The sequence below is a fragment of the Lynx canadensis genome, chromosome E1 (genome assembly GCF_007474595.2).
Source record: "Lynx canadensis isolate LIC74 chromosome E1, mLynCan4.pri.v2, whole genome shotgun sequence".
Taxonomy (NCBI): Eukaryota; Metazoa; Chordata; class Mammalia; order Carnivora; family Felidae; genus Lynx; species Lynx canadensis.
The window spans coordinates 45,851,067-45,870,444 of record NC_044316.2 but is presented as its reverse complement, the minus strand read 5'-3'; the positions used below and the strand labels follow the sequence as shown (position 1 = coordinate 45,870,444).

General features: G+C 46.1%; 1 protein-coding gene across 6 annotated transcripts in view; it reads left to right on the top strand.

Annotated features, from left to right (window-relative positions):
- The window catches only part of TEX2 (testis expressed 2), a 106,075-nt gene that overhangs the window by 642 nt on the left and 86,055 nt on the right, over nucleotides 1-19,378 (top strand). The window contains exon 1 of one of the 6 annotated variants that reach the window (XM_030295941.1): nucleotides 529-669. The exons of 2 other annotated variants lie outside the window; for them this stretch is intronic. The gene's annotated coding sequence lies outside the window, so the exon portion shown is untranslated. Of the gene's footprint in view, nucleotides 1-528; nucleotides 670-1,168; nucleotides 1,265-19,378 lie in introns of those variants that run through there. 3 more of the 6 variants (XM_030295936.1, XM_030295938.1, XM_030295939.1) reach the window with 3 other exon arrangements.

Genomic DNA, 19,378 nt, shown 5'->3' with positions numbered 1-19,378 from the left:
GTGGTTTGCGTGCTTCAGACAGGAGGCGGCGGCGTGCCGAGAGCCGGGGGATCGGAAGGTTAACAAGTGACATTGGGCTGAGGCCTAACGCCAGGTGCCCTGCCCGGGAGCGCGGGTGTGACGGTGGAGGCTGGGGCTGCTGGCCGCTGGCTAGCACCCCAGCGAGACCGAGGCACCGGGAGGAGGAACGCACAGCTACTCCGATTGCACCACGCACGCTGCCCAGATCGCACGGCCGACGCGGGAGTTGGTGCAGGGGAGTTTTCCCCTTTTGAAAACGGTTTTTGGAAAACGTAGCCCCTCAGTGGGTTGATGGTTACTTAAACCATCGGTCGTCATGGTTACGGGGCATCAAATGTAAGGGCAAAGTCTGTTTCCACCCTCGCTCGCTCTCCGAAGCTATGAAGTACTTTGTCACTACGTTTTTACAGACACTGCGCCGGGCGGACATACTTTTTTAGAGTTGAAGGGAAAGCGTGGGCTCCTTGAAGGCAGGGGTGGTACCAGATTCCTGTTTGAAGTCCACCGTGGTTCTGCTCTGCACAGGAATTGAAAGGAGTCGGCCTTCTGCACATTTTGATGGTTCTCATCAAAGGACTTAAAGGATTCCTTTCAGGAGCCAGATGTAAGCTGGAAGGAAAACAACGAGTGACTTTTACACGGAGACCAGTAAGGAAAATCAGAGGGGCAAATGATCCTTGAACTCCAGGGTAGGGGGTATTTGAGCAGGCCAGGTTTGTGAGTTTAGAACCAGGTGACACAGTGAAGCTTGTCTCACAGGAGGTATCGAAAGAGTCAAACAGCCATTTCTGTTAGTTCTTACTCAGCCCTTAAGCTGTTTTGGTATTTCAGGTTCTTCCAAGAATTGGTAGTTGGTCTCAATTTACGGAAAACAAGTAAGCCTCCCAAGGTGATGGGGGTAGAGCGGGCCTTTTGCCGTACAGCTTCTTTCTTTCACACGGGCCTCTCCGGGAGTGTCCGTGAAGGCCTCAAGTCCATGTGCGGAGAGGGCTGTGGGTGAGCTCAACTTGGCCTGCATTTATCTCCAGGAAGGGGTGCTATGCCTGAGAGGAAGGAGATTAGCAACCTGATTCAAATCAAGACGGTGGTCATTGCAACAACTGACAAGTCACCCAGGGGCTGGGACGGAGGGAGGGAAGGGAAGTGCAAGAGTGTGCTTGGGCTGAGTGTCCCGGGGCTTGGAGGTTGGAAGAAAGTAGCATGTGGCCCTGTGAAAGGATTGGAGATGCCACACATACCAAAGGTATTGTTTGTTTATTAGAGATTATGTTTTTAGAATACTTCTGGAAAAGCAGCAGGAGAGATTAGGCCTTTCAGGCAGAATCAATGGACAAGGTGTTTTGGAGTCTTCATCCAAAAGAAATCGCGTATAGTCGAAAAATATTCATTCAACTAATTTTTATTGAGCCGATAGTGTGCCAGAAACTGCCAGGCATTGTGGGTTATGGTGGAAAAAACCAAAACGGGTGGAGAGTTTGTTTCTACATGTGGTATGATTCGCCTTCCCGCCAGGTCAAAAAAGCTCTCTTTTAAGGATCTTCTGAAGTCCTTGAGGAAAGAAAGGGAGAAATACACCGAATATTACTTAGTGTAAGAACAAAACAGAACAACAGGGGAGAATCTTCCCACTGTAGATCACTTTTGGTGTCAAACTGAAACTTCAGAGAATGGTTTTCTGTGTCAGGTTTGGTATAAAACCCTCTGCATCCTCATATCTGTTGACCAGTATCTTTTCATGGTGTTGGTTCCTGTGCCGTCTTCCTTCTGTCAATTTATTTGTTCAAAAATTTGGAAGTTCATGAAACAAACATAGTCCCTGGCCGCCAGATGTTTCCACTTCATTTTCTTGGCCTGAGTGTCCCTCAGCATCTGCTTTCTTCTGTCTGACCCTTGGTCTCTCCTGAGCGTCCCCCTTGGGAATTGTTGAGGTTGCAGGGAACGTTTGTTGTTTGATCCTGTCCCAAAGCAGAAGGCAGCTAATACAGAAAAGAGAGCATTTGTTTAATTCCAACTCTGCTATGTACTCCTTTCTCGCCCTCCCTCCCTCTCTCTCCTCTGTCTCTCCCTCTCCCTCCCTCTCTCTTTCTCTCTCTTTTCTCTGACCCTCTCCCTCTCTCCCTCTCCCCCTCTCTCTGCCTCCAGTAGGAGATATATATATACACATACATATCTCCAGTCCTTGAGCAGCGCTCTAAGGGAGATAGGTTGTGGTAGCCTCATTTTATGGAAGAGGGAGGGACCTGAGGCTCAGAGCAGTCCAGTAACTTGTCCAGAGTGATAAGCTGGTTAGATGGTGGAGCAAGAATTTCAGTCTAGAACTTTCTGATTCCAAAGCCTGCTTTTTCCATTGGACTCCATGGCTTCTCCCAGAAGAGGAATGGCAGTTCTAGCACAGTGCCTTCTTTGGACATATGGAAGGTCGGGTTCAGAGATGTTCAGAGAATTGCCACAGCTAATATGCTCACGGTGGACCAAGAATTAGCGCCCTGTGTCCTGCCTCTCTGCCTGGTACCGTTTTGGGTAATTCACGTGGCTCCTGGGAGATTTGAGTTTACTGCCCATACTTACCAGGGGGCATCCCAGTGCTTCCATTTAGCAGCTCTGTGACTTTGGGCAAATTTTTTTTTTTTCTCTCTATACTTCAGTTTCTTTATCTGTAAAACGGGGACAGTGTGCACATTTCAGCCGTGTTAAGATATGTACAGTTTGTCTCATCTTAACATTTCTGAAGATAAGTGTCTCATGATGTATGGGGTCTCACCGTTGTAGTTGGCAGCGGTGTCCTCTTTTTGCACATAAAATAATGGTACATCGTACAGCGGTGGGGTCTCAGATGAACCATAGTAGCATATTCTTTATAGGTAGTCGTGAGGATTACACCAAGTCGCTCACATGCCTGGCACATAGTGAGCACCCAGTATCAGTGGATGCTATTGAATGGCAGGGCTAGGGTTAAGTGGTGGGTCACTCTGGAAAAGCTGGGGACATCTCACAAGATTTACCACTTGGAGTTTAGGCACTAATCCATGATCTGTGGGCCAGAGGAGCGTTTTCCAGTTTGCCTGGAACTCTGTCCTTTGGCTGACTCTTGTCCCCATGAGAAGTGTTAACTTCAGGAGCTAACGAGCCATGGACAGACAACTCCCTTTGTCCTGCCTATTCATTAAGGTCTTTGTCAACTTTAAATCCCGAGTTAAAAAGAAATATCGTTATAAGAAGATTGGAAACCTACACTGATGCGAATGCTCTCACGTGTGAAGTTTAAAGCACCTCAAGGTTATATACAAGATTCTGTGTTTCCCCTTTCAAAACTTCTTTTTTTTTTTTTTAATTTTTTTTTTTCAACATTTATTTATTTTTGGGACAGAGAGAGACAGAGCATGAACGGGGGAGGGGCAGAGAGAGAGGGAGACACAGAATCGGAAACAGGCTCCAGGCTCTGAGCCATCAGCCCAGAGCCTGACGCGGGGCTCGAACTCACGGACCGCGAGATCGTGACCTGGCTGAAGTCGGACACTTAACCGACTGCGCCACCCAGGCGCCCCGCCCCCCCTTTCAAAACTTCTAATGTTTAATTGCTTTGGGCAAAGTGTCTGGGAGATTAATCAGAAGGAGGCTAGCTGGTCGTGAAAGTACAGAAGCCCTTGACTAGCAGTAGGTGAGGTAGAGAGAGCACTAGAGTGGCCGTCGGAAGGCCTGCTCTAGTCCTAGGGTTTTATTATGTGAATTCTTGGGCTCATTTCACCACTCTGAGCCTCAAGGGTCTCTTTTCCAAAATGAGGACTTGATTTCTCAGTCTCCTCCCCTGACCCCCTCCAACACAGTATCGTAGATTATGCCAGTTTATGAACTAAGGACCTGAGAAATTAAATGGTTGAAAGACACTTGGTTCAGGATTCCCTGAAGTCTCACTTGGGTGTTTGTGATAGTGCTTTGTAAAGCAGAAAACAATAGTCAGGTGATAACAAATGAGTCGACTATCTTTGATGGAGAATTGCTGTGTGCCAGGCACCGTCTCTACTTTTAAATCTCACATCACCCTATGAGTAGTAGATCCCACTATCAGTCTTATTTAAGATGAGAACACTGAGGTTCAGAGAAGTAAGTAACTTGTCCGTGATCACACAGCAAGGATGAGGGCTAATGTTGCTACCTGTATGAGCGCTATGGTTGTTTCCGATGGACCCTGCCTTGTCTGGGAATCCTCTCAAGCCATGTGCCATAGGAGTTTTCCAGTTCAAAAGCAGGATTCCCCCTGCTTTATTTTTTAACTTTATTTATTAATTTTGAGAGAGAGAGCGTGCAAGAGTGCATGAGTGGGGAAGAGGGAGGGAGGGAGGGAGGGAGGGAGAGAGAGAGAGAGAGAGAGAGTGAGAGAATTGAGTCTACCTGGGGCTCGATGTCACAAACCATGAGATCGTGACCTGAGATGAAATCAAGAGTCAGATGCCTAACTGAGCCACCCAGGTGCTCCTAGATTTCCCCTGCTTTGAGTCACAAATATCCTACTCTTTTCTCATGTACTCAACACCTGTTTAAATTTGAGTTCTTGTTCAGGACATCTGCTGTGTACTGGGAGAACTTTGTTCAAGGTAAAGAATAACCCCTATGGGAGTTGTAGGCGACTTAAGTCCCTGAAAGGCAAAGTTTTTCTTTGATGAACAGAAGCCAGAACCTGGGTCACTGTGAGCATAAGTGGGACCATTGAGAGCAGAACCCAGCAGCCTTTCCGTGTGGAAGCTGGTGGGATAGGAAACGTGGGTTGGCCTTGAAACAATCGGGTAACCTCTCTCTTTTGGGTTTGCCTGAAATGCTGGTTCTGAGGGCTTTGCCCTACTAAGAAGTTTATTGTAACTAACAAATTGAGTGCCTCCCCGGCTTATCCTAACAGCTGAGAATGGCCCAGGGCAAGAGGAACCCCCTTCAGTGGTAAGCTTATTTGGGATTTGAGATTTAAACCCACCCCTTGGATTGCTCCTGCAAATGATCTTTCAGAATCACAATATGCATTTTCTGAGTTTCATTTCTCTGTTGTTTCTTACAGCTGACATAAGCTGGCCTGCTCTCTTATTCAATTTTAAATTCTTTCTTACATCTAATGCTGTCTTTTTAAGCAGTGTTCCTAAAGATGGTTCTATTTATCATTTGGGGCTTGAAATAGAGAATTTAAAAATCTTGCCATTGAAAGGACTGACTGAACAATGACTGTTACTCAATCAATAAAGATTTGAGCATCTACCAGAGCCAACGATTGTGCCTGGTGTTGGAGATCCAGTGGGGAGCAAAACATGTGGTCTCTGCCCGGCATACAGCACCTTATCTAGTGCAGGCAATAAACAAGTCGAGATGTATGCATTGTGTGTATATATTACACTGTGAGAAGTGTGAAGGCTCCTTCCTGTGAAGGGGAAGAACAGTGCACTGAGAAGGAAGAAAGGGAGCCAGCCAGCATGGGGAGTGTTTCCCCAGCCAGCATGGGGAAAGCATTTCAAGAGGGAGCGGCACGTGGAAAGTGCGGCTGTGGGGAGGAGGGGCGAGGATGGGGAAGGAGGCGTCACAGGGAGACCCAGGGAGAGCCGTGCATAGAGACGAAGAGCCAGGGCTCAGGAGCCAGGCGTTGCTTCAGGGGCCTTGAGGACTTCTTAGCCTCGTGGTGCCTCAGTTTCCCGCCTCCAAGTGACATCAGGATTGAATGAGCTGATGTCTGCGAGGTCTGGAGAACAGTGCCAGGCATGTGTAGGAAGGGCTGGGGGCGAGGGTCTGCTGATTCTCACACAGTGGAGAACTTGACCTGGAGTGGGTAAGCCACTGTTCTCGGTCAGCATTTTCCATCATTCCGTGTGTAAAGTGACCGCAGGGCTGAAGAGGAGACTAAGATAGCTAATATGCGTGTCTGCCGGACGCGTTCTACGGTAGCTCGGTGTTGGTCCGTCTGTCATGCGCTAACATTGAGCACCTGTGCGTGGGGAGCACTTGCCATGGGGCCTCTGCTCCATCGGCTGTGGGTGCTGTGTTCAGCTGGAAGCAAGCGGGGACCAGAAGCAGTGTTCCTCTGCTCCTTCCTGCAGTTGTCTGCATTCGTGTTTGGACACGGGAGGTCAATTTTTAGCCTTTTTTTTCTTTTTTTTTCCTTATAAGAGGAGGCAGAGGCCAGAGGCTGGTGATCAGATGTGACAACTGAGAGTTGCTAAGTGCAGTGCCTGCCTGAACTCCATGCCCTGTGAGATTTGGTGTGGTGCTTTCTCAGGGAAGCCGCCACACGTCAGGATCATATAGGAAGAAATTTCATAAAAGGAGTCACTGGCTTTGGTTCTTTGGCCTGGTTTGGGATGTTTAGTAAAATAGTATAGAGCCAGCCATATCAAAATTTGTATTTATCCTGCAGAGTATTTGTTAGAACTGATCAAATTTGTATATAATTGCATTCGTTCCTTTAAAATTTTCTCTTTATTCTGGAAACATTTTTTAAATTAAAAAGAATTTTTTTAATGTTTATTTATTTTTGAGAGACAGAGAGAAGAGTGAGAGCAGGGGAGGGGCAAAGAGAGAGGGAGACACAGAATCTGAAGCAAGCTCCAGGCTCCGAACTGTCAGTACAGAGCCCGATGTGGGGCTTGAACCCGTGAACTGCGAGACCACAATCCTAGCCGAAGTGGGATGCTCGACTGACTGAGCCACCCACCCAGGCGCCCCTGGAAACATTTCTTAAACTCACAAAAGAATAACATAATGAGCCCCGTGGATCTATCATTGTTCCAATAATTAGTGACATTTTCCTAATCTTGTTCCAAGATTGTTTCAATTTGAAGCATTATTGGTGGATTTTCTATCAGTGTAAATGTATCTTTGGAATATAAAATTATATGGTAGATATGGTCCCAGAAAAAAAAAAATTGTTGCATGCTGCCTAATTACAGGACTGGTGTTGGTAGTTAAAATTCAGAATCCTAAATGAACATTTCTTACAAGCCCTCATGGACTTGCTTGTGAAAAGTAGGCATCCCTGACTCGGCTGCATACAGAAGACTGTAACCTGGGGTCTCAAATTGGAGCCCCGTGCCCCCGATCACATACTCAGTGAGAGTGATGCCTCCTGAGGCTGGGACAAGAGGCCCATCCAGACTAGAGGGCCGCCCTTGCAACTTGACAGGAGAATGCATTTGAAGTCTGGGTCAAGGGCACAGAACTTGCCTCTTTTGTAAGATGGATCTGAACCCACTGCATACTCCAAGGATGAATTCCCATGGACTGTTTTCCCCCTTATTTCCCTTTCTGAGTTATTCTGCTATAAAAACTGTTCGATTCCTTCAATGAACCCAAATTTTAAAGAGCGTTTCTCAAGTTGCTCCTTGTTTTCTACTGTACTTGCATTCATTCATTCATTTATTCATTCATGACCCAACAAACATTTAAGAAGCTTGCACAATGGGTCAGATAGTGTGCCAGGTACTGGGTATATGGGAGTGAGCAAAACTGACAAGGTCCTTGCCCTCCTGGGAGAAGGAGAAAAGCAGATGTCTACTAAAAAATATGTCATGAGAAATGGTGAGAAGGGCTACAAAGGACGAGAACAAAAGGGAGCGAGGTGAGCGGGCGGAGCTGTTTCCTGAAGAGGGAGCAGGTGGTTCCGAGCAGGCCTCCGTCCCTTCCTCCTGGGAACAGAAAGGTGCCTGGAACATAATAAACTAGGAGGAGAAAGCCATGTGGCCCAGCTGAAGCAGAAGGCAGGAGGGACTAGATCACACAGCACTTTTCAGAATATGGATCTTAACCCACGAGCAACAAGAGGTTCTCTTGGGGTGTTGGGCAAGAATGTGACATGCTCATGTTAGGAATTTTTTTTAATTTAATATTTTTTTTCAGTAAGCTCTACCCCCAATAGGGGTTTGAACTCAAGACCCTGAGATCAAGAGTCACATGCTCTACAGACTGAGCCAGCCACATGCCCCCACATTAGGGCATTTTTTAAAATCACTCCCATGACAGTGGGACAAATAGATGGAAGTCGCCGTGGGGAGAGCCATGAGGAGGATGCTGCTGTCTTCCAAGCAAAAAGGTGGTCATTTGGACCAGAGCAGTGGCAGTGAAATGGGAGAGAGAGAGACCATTCAGGAGAGGTTTAAAGAGAAAAATCATATCACTTGGTAAAGGACTAGGTAAGGGCCGGCTTGCATTTGCAGTGAAGAGAAATGTAAATTACTCCTGGCAGAAAACATTGGCTGTACATACTCTGCAACTCACTGGTATTGCACTTCCCTTGGCACCTGTTTTTCAGAAAAGCTGTTCTCCTGCTTTGCTCTTAAATCTATTCTTGAAAACTGTCATCCATTTTTGAAACATGCTCATTGAGCATCTACTATGTGCTGGGAAGAAAGAGGTGACCAAGACAGCCCAGGCCCTCAGCCCGTCTCCTCTGCGCCTCCACATCCTCCTGGCAGCAAACACAAGTTCCCAGGCTGGGGGTTGTCCCACCTTCCGAAACCTTCGTATGGGCCAGGTTGTAAGGGTGGCCCTCTCTTCTGGACGGGCTCCCTGTTCCAGCTTCAGGAAGTGGCTCTCTTTGCCGAAGTACGTCATCAGTAGCACGGGTCTCCAAATTGAGGCCTCAAGGTTAGAGTCTTCCACATGTGGTCCACAGTCAGGGATAGAGTAGTCTTACTCTCCTTCTAGAAGATAGGGATTGTGCCCTGTTCGTATTTGTATCTCCTCCCTCTCACACCCCCGTCCCCTGTCCTCACTCCCATCGACAAACCAGAGCACTCTGCCCTTGGAGGTGTTCAGCAGGTGTTTAATAGCCCCTGGTATTACTCAAAAATAATGCCAGATGAGCCCTGAAGAGGGCTCTAGGCAGCAGTGGGAGGGGAAGAAGCTTCCTGATTTGGGGAGAATGCCTGTTGGGGAGGCAGCTGTACTTAGACCTGGCCCTGCAGGTGGGGTGACTTGCCCTCTCCTTGAGGCCAGTTTCCAGGTGAGGGGAAGAGCCTCCCTCCTCAGATCACCTGTCACATGGGAGGGAGTCATAAGAGACATCTGGATCTGCACTGGAACTTTGAAGTTCTAGAAAGGAAATGGACTTGAGGCAGAGATGGAGGTTAAATTTCTTCTACAACTTTTGTGATTGTGATTCTGAAAGAGAAAAATGATGTGGGATGTCATTAGCTGGTTTCCTTGGTAACTTTTTTTCCCTTTGCTTTGTTTTGGAAGAAGGGACTGGGTCCCTAGACCAGGTTGTCTAATAACCAGAGAGGAGGTATTTATTGAAGACCAGAGTGATGTCTTTTCTGGGAGACTTGCAAGTCTGGTTGGAAAGGCTTTAAGCTGAATATTAAGGGGATAGAAGAGAAAAGTATAAAAAGAAAAAGAGAAAAGTGTACAGGAAATCTACCGAAGCTGACGACACAGAGACCTGTGTGACTCAGCAGCAGTGTGGCCACCAAAGCGGTGCCCAGAAAGTCTCAAATGGAAATTAGCACCAAAGCTGCTTGAGAACAGTGTGGAGGGAAGGGGTCATGTATCTGTAAACTCCTGCCTGAGGCTGAGCAGCCAATGCCTCCAGGCACTGGAAACCTTAACAGGTAAATGTGATCTGCTGGTAGGTTGGAATAGAGCAAAGTGGCATGGGCACCCCTGGCCCCACGGAAAATCATAGGAGAGATTCCCTCTGTGTGCCCTGACCACGGAAAGCTCGTGGCGAGCATTCCTGTTGTGATGGAAAGAGCAGGGGCAGGTATGTAATTGTAGGACAGACAGCCCGCCAGACTGAGGTGGCAATGATTGTGTTCCATAGACAGATCTTAAAAGAGGCCCCTGGCAGATGTCGTAGATCACGTAGACGTTTTTAGGCGACTTATTAGAAGTGGACCATGTGGTAAGTTTAGCACAACCTTGCTGATATTTTACCTCTGAGAGCAGGTAGAGGGAAGTGTGTGTGTGTGTGTGTGTGTGTGTGTGTGTGTGTGTGTGGTGGGGGCAGGGTGCTGTTTGGACCTAATGATGACAAATAAGGAAAAGCCAGTTGACATTGTGGACCGGGTAAAGCCGTGTGCGGAGGGGCAAGGGAGCCTACGACCGCAGCCCAGAAATAAACACAGAGCTTGGGTTTAGGCTTGGCTGGCTCCACAGCCCCTGCTCTTGGAGCATCTCCTACCTTATACTGTTGTTTCCTTTGATAAAAATGATGGAACTGCTATCATGGAAGCTGAACAGGAGCCATCTTGGTGTCTTCACATCCAGATGCCTGATGGAAATGACCTCTTGAGCATCACCCCGTGGCAATGACTGATTTAATGTGGCTCCTTCTTGGTCTCCGTCTGCCTCCCCCCTCCCCCCACTAAGAGTTCAGAGCAGACACTGCAGTACCTGTACTAGAAGTCTGAAGGGAGTTGTCCTCGGGGAAAGTCGAGCTGCTTGCCCTGGCTAAGTTCAGAGGCAAGATCGAAATGGAAAATAAGTCAGAGAAGACCCACGGGAAAGGAGTTGCTTTTGTTTTAATTTCCCAGGGTAGGATAATGTCTATGGGGATGTGATGAGTGGTATTCGATCCTGATGGGGTAGGTTAATAGGAAAACAGGAGCATTAACTTTTTTTTTAAGGCTAAACCTCCCAACAGAAATGACTATTGATCATATTCTGAGCCAGAGACCAACCTCATTTGGTCAGCCTAGCTTTTGTGATCCAGAGGGGTGTTGGCAGAGGCTTAACAGCCTGAAGCAAATTTTGTTTCATGAGGTCTGATTTGTGGCATGAAAATCTTACGGAAGGAGAAAACATACCTTGAGTTTCTGAATTCGGTGATAGAGTTGCTTTGGCAGCAAATGTAGCAAGTGCAGGGCCCGGAATTTTCTGGAGCAGATGGTCAAGAGGTCCTTCAAACTGTATGAACTTATAATGCCAGAGTGCTCCTCTCAAAAACTAAATTTTTAAACATGTTTAATAAATGTATATTTCTATAACCCACAGCTTAGAAGAAGTCTGCCAGAAATTACAAGTCTTAGCTGTACTGCGGCCTAAGAATTTTAGCCATTTTGTGTTATCTGTCAGAGTTGACCCATTAACTGCAATTTCCTCTCCCAGAAATAGCATGCTGCTCCTTCTGGGCTCCCTTGTACAGTGCTACAATTGGGTACTGTGGCCTGTCACCCAACACTGCACAGTGGTGGTTAGTAAGTGGTGAGTGAGGCGGGTACTCTATAGCAAGCTAAGGAAAAAAGTGTGATTTTTTTTTTTTTTTTTTTTGGCTGCATTTTCCTAGTTTAGGAGTTCACACAGGTGCCCAAATTGGTATTTAAAGGGGAAAGGAAAGGTTTTTGCTACCTCAAAGGAGGGTAGTTACCTGGTTCATCCGTGTATTTCTGCCCGTTGTTGTAGGGTACACATCAGTTTCTCTGACTGATTACAAAAAATCTACCTCGATGCTCTTGCTTAGGGAGGGAGTGGCCCAGCCAGACAAGCAGGAAGCCCCGAAACTAGCTTCAGAACCCCTCGTCCAACCGGCTCGATGATTTCAAGCCAAATTCTTTGGGGCTTGAGATAGGACCTATCAAATGGGTTATCCCCACACTAAGTTAATATGGGCTGATTACCCAGTGATCCTTTGGGCACTCAGCAGATGACGCTGCTCCCAAGGCAATGGCCGTGCTTGGGGACTGTCGTGGGGCAGGTCCAGACTCTTTTGCAGTGAAAGTCAGTCTTCTGTGAATCTCTTAAATGAGAGCCTCTTGAAGGTCTTCACCCACTTTGTCATTCTTTTTTAGGGAGGTCTTTGAAGAATCTTAAAGCATGCATTCGCATGGCATTAAACACGATAAATTCTTAATTACAAATGATTAATTAGATTGTTTTCTTCCTGATTAATAGCTTGTAAGTCAGTGTGCCAGTTTTTCTGTCTTTTTTAACGTAAGCAAGCACTTAAGTTTGTTTTGGAATGTTTGCTTTTCAATTTTTTGGTTGTTTGTAGAGAGTCTAGAAAGGAACCACCTATTTTCCCATTAAGGTCTTTGCTCCAAGAGTCAGAAAAAAAAAAAAAAAAAAACAAACCATGGAACTTTGGGAGGCACTAAGACTGTTTTCTTGGGGCAGGACTTCATCTTGCTCTCTTTTGTTCTGCCCAGACTTCTAAAAGTCCACACACCCACCATCCAAAGGGTGTACATCAAAAAGTTTTTAACCTGTCACTCAGAACCATGTAACGAGTTCTTTCAAGCAGGGTTTTTTAAAAACCTTGGTGGGGGGGGGGGGGGGGAGAAGTCTATGTCTTCTAGAAAACTGAGTGTGAAGTCTTTGTATTTGGTGGTGGTAGGGTCTTTGATGTTCATCAGGTTTCCAGACGGCCCTTGAAGGAGAAAAGTTGAGGAGGGACTCCAGCTCTAAAGTCTCCGTACCACTCATCTAGAAAACTCTCAGGCCAGCTATTTAGAAAGGAGGGGCAGATTAACAGAAGTGAAAGAACATAGAGCACAGACTGCAGGTTTCTAAGGGGCAGGAGTCCATGCACGCAAGCCTGGCTTCTCACTGGTCCTCCCTGGCTACCCCTGGGTCCCTGAGATTCTCCTTCCTCCCTACTGTCCTCTGTCCCCTTTTCCAGTCCTTAAGGTATCCTTTGTTGGGAGAACACTGGACAAACTTGTCCTACAAGCCACGTACCATGTGCCAGGATATTTTGTCCTTGGTTTCTTCAGTCTTTTTTTTTTTTTTTTGGTCAGTGTCCTGACTGTTCCCTAACTTCTCATAAGCCTCTCTTTTCATTTTTCTTGGGTTTATCTCTTACATCACCTCATTTTCCTCCCTTTCCTCCTCCCCCCACCTTTTTTTTTCTTAATGAGTTCTAAGTTAATCTGTTCCCTGCAACTGACTTTTCTGTTAGGTCTGGTAATTCTTATCTGCAGCCAGAAAGGGGGACCTGAGCTAGACAGAGAACCCAGAGGCTGGTCCTTCCAGTTGTGTGGTTCTGGACGGTGGAGCCTGCTCCTACCTGGGATGCCGGGGGTCTCAGCTCACCCCCTTCTATCCCAGAAGTCAGCCATCTGCTCTGGTGGCCTCTGACTGGCCAGGAACACAATATGCCATTGCTGTCACAGGCTCCTACCTTTCTTTGTGGACCTCATATGTATCCTGTGATGGCAAGCTGTGCTCATGAAAGTAGGATTCTGTTTTATATTCCTTATTCCAATGTTGCCAGAGGCAGAAAAGACAGAAGTTATTGCTTTCAGAAAGACTGTTCTTCCAGAGGCAGGCCAACATACAAGAGAGCATCGGCGACAAATGTGCATTATTGCAACAAGCAGAACTTTAAACTGCAGTAAAAGGTGATCATTTTCTACCTTGCGTAGCTTAAGCTTCTTCCCCTCTCCGAATTTCTTCCTCAGTGCTCTGGGGAGTCAGGGGTCTGGCCCTGAAACGGTTTGGGAGGAAGGTCTCCTACTCTTGCTGCTTCTGAGGATTCATTAGCCCCTTGGCAGCATTAACCTTCACATGGAGGTGGGCATGTGATCCAGGAGGCTCTGCTTAGGAAACCAGATCTCTGAATTGATAGAGCCATCTCATGAGCTAGTAATGCAAGCTGTTGGTAATTACAAAAAACCTACCGTGAAATTCATCCAGAATTAATGAAGAGTCAGCACTGTGGATTTTAAATAACAGAGAAAGTTATGGCATCGGCTCTCAGTTATCTGAGTAGATTATTTCTTGCTGGTCTTTAAGCCTTTAGCTGGTTTCCCTTTGCTCCCTGTTGTGCCCAGGGGCTCTCTTCCCACTCCAGTCTGCTTGGTTTATGTTCCTCCCACACAGACCCATTTTAATGGGAAGCTACTGAAAAATGCGGTGCGTTCCCAAGTCAGTTGTTTGGGATTATCCATTCCACTTTTCTCTTCGGTGAACACAGAGAAGTGAAAAGTCCAGTGTGTTTATAATTAATTTTTCTTACTGTTTATTTATTTTTGAGAAAGAGAGAGAGAGATAGAGTGCAAGCAGGGGAGGAGCAGAGAGAGAGGGAGACACAGAATCAGAAGCAGGCTCCAGGCTCTGAGCTGTCGGCACAGAGCCTGATGCAGGGCTCGAACCCACGAACCGCGAGATCATGACCTAAGCCGAAGTCAGACGCTTAACCAACCGAGCCACCCAGGCGCCCCAAAAGTCCAGTGTGTTTAAAAGAAAACAATAAAAATGTGTGGAGAACAAAAACTTGGGAGTGAAAACCAGATAGATGAATGTCTGCATTTCCTGACTTTGATTTTTTTTAAAGGAGCATTGTTCAATACTTCATTTTGTGTGTATGTCAACATTTGAAGTTCTCTAGATTGGTGCGTGCACAGATCAAGATAAATGATTAAGATATTTTGAAGCTAAGATCTTTACTGCTTTGGTGACGTACTTTATAGGTATAACCATCCCTTGACTTAATAGGGAGGATCTCTGGTCTATATGTACCTTCATGTGACTTGAAAAGCAGCTATTCCATTTGAGTAGATTTCAATTAGGATAATGGCTTTGAGACATCTCACAATGATACAGTTCTTAGACTCTTAAGATAGAATTGTCAAATTATAGCAAATAGCGTTGGAAATTATTTTGCAATTTTCTCAGCAGATTGTAATTTCTCCTGCTGTACATCTTGTTGTTCTGGAAATAATAGTGTAAAGGTACCTTTTTCCAAAACTGATTATTTTCCAAATACAGTGGTACCTTTTGGTGTACAGGAAATGACAGAGGAAGATTGTGGTCCAGGAGAACAAGCAGGGAACAGGGTTTTTTTTTAGCCTCTCTTTTATTATACCTTCGGCCACATTTTTGAAGAGAGACCGAGAATTGCCGTATGTGTGAAAGAAGATTGGTAACTGGGTGGACTTGAAATGAAAGTGAGATTTTCAGAGTAACAAGGTCACTTTGTTACATGGTTTGTAGAAACAAAGGATGTGTGATCACAGCAGGTCTGGCAGCTGGGGTTGGTGGAAGTGGAGAGTTCGTGTAATCTGAAGGATATTTAAATTTATTTGTATGATATTTAAATTTCCATGTTAGAAAAAGCTCCTAGAGAGCAGTGGTTCGTTAAGACAAAAATGGAAAGTCAATTTTTAAAAAATGGGAGGGGGAATGTGCATGTTTGCATCCTTACAGGATATTGAAAAAATTTTTTTAAATACCTAGGACATAGTTTCTTGACGGAGGCAGAGAATGGTGGGAACAGTGCCTTAAGGGTTACGTTTGATGGAGAAGTGCTCAGTCAAAGAAAAGACTTGCCTTGAAGGAAAGTTTCTGTGGAGCTGTGCCCTGCATTTTGAGTGATACACCGAAGCACAGCTGACGCCACATTAATTTTGGCCTTTCTTATGAAGCTGGATAAAATAACGCGTTTCTGAGGAAAAAATAGTAAGTTATCATGAAGTATCGAAGCCCTGCGGTGGAAAATGCCAACATCCAAGAGTCCAAAGCAAATTCAAGAATCAACACCCTAAGCACAGACCTCACATTGACTCACCATCTTGATTTACCTTACTGTGAGGCCCAACGGGTTCTTGTTGGGCACCCCAGAAATGCCAGGGATCCACACCCCCAGAACAAGTGTTGCAGCTAGTACTTTGGCTTCCTGGTATTTTTCCTGGGAAAACGTGTCTGATCTGAAATAGTTCCCAACTTGATAGAAACGTCGCTCACCAGAGGTGACCCTGAGAAACTTTGGTTTCCCAAAAGAACAGATAAAGTTCTGGAACCCCTTGAAAGAGTGGTGTCTTCACTTTTGGAAAATACACCCCTTCAGCCTCTGAACACTATGCACTGTCTCCCTAGAAAACACATGTACACACAGACCAAATTTTGCATGTAGATGTTAAGAACGCTTGACGGGGCGCCTGGGTGGCTCAGTCAGCTAAGCGTCTGACTTCGGCTCAGGTCACGGTCTTGTGCTTTGTGAGCTCGAGCCCCACATCAGGCTCTGTGCTGACAGCTCAGAACCCGGAGCCTCCTTCGGATTCTGTGACTCCGTCTCTCTGCCTCTCCCCTGTTCACATTCTGTCTCTCTGTCTCTCAAAAATAAATAGACGTTAAAAAAAATCCAAAAAACCCTTGACGTAAAATAATACGATGCAAGGTTTTGAAGAGAACGTTAGGAAGGAGCTGGCATTTTTCATTGGCAGGTAGAGGGCACTCGCTTCGGAGTGTGCTTTGTGGCTTGTTGGACAGTAAGATTTAGCAGGGCTGGAGCGTGCGGCCAGGCTGATTTTGAGAGAGTTGTACAGATGTTGAGAGTAGTGCTTCCAGAAGGTGCAACTCCTCAGTCCCCTCAAAAGCTGGGGCCAGTGTTTTCTGTGAGGGACTTTTTGGAGATCTTTTTTGTTTAGGTGCAATTCTTTATTATGTGTATATGAAAAAGCAGTACCGACTCTGCATTTATTTCCCTGGTTACTCATATGCTTTTCCCCTTAGAGTGAAACGACTGACGCAGCCTTTGACCAAGTGGGTTTTAAGAGCCTAAAATTAATGTTAGATGAATTGCTTGTTATGTTAGTTGTGAAGGAGATACTGCGTACTTTATTATGCACAACATGACTTCAGAGTTCTACCATTTGAGGATATATGCACACATATATGTATAAATAGATTTTAAAAAATAGACTTAAAAATATGTATTTTAGGGGCGCCTGGGTGGCGCAGTCGGTTAAGCGTCCGACTTCAGTCAGGTCACGATCTCGCGGTCCGTGAGTTCGAGCCCCGCGTCGGGCTCTGGGCTGACGGCTCAGAGCCTGGAGCCTGTTTCCGATGCTGTGTCTCCCTCTCTCTCTGCCCCTCCCCGTTCATGCTCTGTATCTCTCTGTCCCAAAAATAAATAAACGTTGAAAAAAAAATTAAAAAAAAAATGTATTTTAAAGTCTATTTATTTAGAGAGAGAGAAAATGAACAAGCGGGGGTGGGGGCAGAGAGAGAGAGAGTCCCAAGCAGCCTCCGCACTGTCAGCACAGAGCGCCCACGTGGGGCTTGAACTCACAAACTGTGAGATCACGACCTGAGCCAAAACCAAGAGTTGGCCGCTTCACAAACTGAGCCACCCAGGCACCCCGAGAATATATATATTTTTTATTTTTTTTAATTTTTTTTTTCAACATTTATTTATTTTTGGGACAGAGAGAGACAGAGCATGAACGGGGGAGGGGCAGAGAGAGAGGGAGACACAGAATCGGAAACAGGCTCCAGGCTCCGCGCCATCAGCCCAGAGCCTGACGCGGGGCTCGAACTCACGGACCGCGAGATCGTGACCTGACTGAAGTCGGACGCTTAACCGACTGCGCCACCCAGGCGCCCCTATATATATTTTAAAGAAAGTGCCTTATACAAACTGCATGTATTAGATCTGCATCCTGCTCTCAGGGCCTCTGCTCCACTTCCAACGGGCCTGGCATGTGAGGCAAGCTGAGGGTGGCAGCTTCTGGTCCAAAGGCAGGCCTGGGAGCACAGGTGTAGACCTTGGAGTCCCGTTGGTGGCAACAGCTCTGTGATTTCCACTTGTGGACCCCTGGTGGATGGCGACTTGCAGAGGAGCTTTTATTTAAGCCATCAAGATCTAAGAGGTCACTGCCACCCAGGGGTATTCCCCCCTTCTCTTGAAGGATCCTTTTCTTTTCTTTTTCTTTTTTTTTTTTTTTTTTTCTTTTATTTTTGAGAGAGAGAGCAAGAAGGGGAGGGGCAACGAGAGAGAGAGAGAGTGAGCGAGCGAGAGAGCGAGAGCGCATAGAGCCCGACGTGGGGCTCAAACCCACGAACCGAACCGTGAGATCATGACCTGAGCCGAAATCAAGAGTCAGACACCTAACAGACTGAGCCACCCAGACGCCCCAGGATCCTTTTCTTTGTTAACGGCTGGCTTGGAATTTCAGTTTCCTAAAGGAAATGCATTTTCCCAGCAGAAACAATATTATACATTGGTTCCCTGGAAAGGAGAGGTACCATGTTCACAGTCTGCATTAGGAAGGCTTGTGCTCCTGCAAAGGATACTGCCCAGTAGAGGTGATCCGGGTATAAAGCTAGATCTCACTTTCTCCTAGCAAGTGTTATAATATATTTATAATATGTTACATTCTGGAGCTAAAACCCAATGCCCAGTTGCTAAAAATATACTAGACTGTAAATGATATATTTATTTTCTGTACTGTATGGAATTTTCTGAAAAGGACATAAACGGGTTACTTAGGTATTAAGTGCAGTGTTCATTCATTCATTCAACCAATAAATATTTAAGTGCCTACTATGCACAACATTGGGAACACAGCAGTGAATAAACTAAGTTTCTGCCCTCATAGAGCATGTATTCTGTGGGCTGAGAGGTAGCAAGTAAGTAGCCATATAACACAATGTTAGGTAGTAATATTGTTCTTTAAAATAAAGAGAACCAGGAGATAGGGAGGCCGTGCTTTAAGGATAAGGTTGTCAGGAGAGTCTTTGTCTGGAGGAGACATTAGAGTTGAGTCCTGCTATTAATTAATAATTTTGGGGAGTAACACTCGTCTTTCGGGCCATGGAATTCAGTGAGGCTTCTTTGTAGAGATTTTTTTTCTTAAGTTTATTTGTTTGTTTTGAGAGAGAGAGGGAGAGAACATGAGCAGGAGAGGGGCAGAGAGGCAGGGAGAGGGAGAATCCCAAGCAGGCTCTACACTGTCAGCACAGAGCCCGATGAGGGGCCTAATCTCACAAACCATGAGATCATGTCCTGAGCTGAGATTAAAAGTCAATGCTTAACTGACTAAGCTACCCAGGGACCCCTTCTTTGCAGAGATTTTGACTGATTAATTTGAAGGACTTTTGAGGAGTTGGGACTTTGGTATCCATGACCTTTTGAGAGAATGACTGACCTTATCTGGTTGGTAACCTCTTTTGCTTACTATCACTTTTCCTGTGGCAAGAACAGGAGGAGAAATAAAGTTGCCTCTGGCTGTCCTCTTGGTGGCTCAAAGCCCACCAAGCATCTCCCTGCTCTCGGGTTGGCTTTGAGCTTTTGGCCACCGAGCCTGGTTTTCTGATGTTACGCATGCCTGGCGGTCTTTAAAATGAACAAACTGACTCTTCACTTGTTACTCCACAAAGTCTGACAACCTGAATGCTTTCCTGGGAAGGGTCCCCACATCCAAAGGCCAACTGACTTGAGACTGGCCATGAGTTCCAGATACAGGGACCTGGGTACAGGGTGACGGGTTATAGCTATTGGCCTAAGGTTATGTTTTCCCCCCTCCCAATGTAGTTTTTTTTGAAGGGGCAGAGAGAGAGAGGGAGAGAGAGAGAATCCCAAGCAGGCTCTGCGCTGTCAGCATAGAACCCATGGGGCTCGAACTCATGAATGGTGAGATCATGACCTGAGCCGAAATCAAGAGTTGGATGC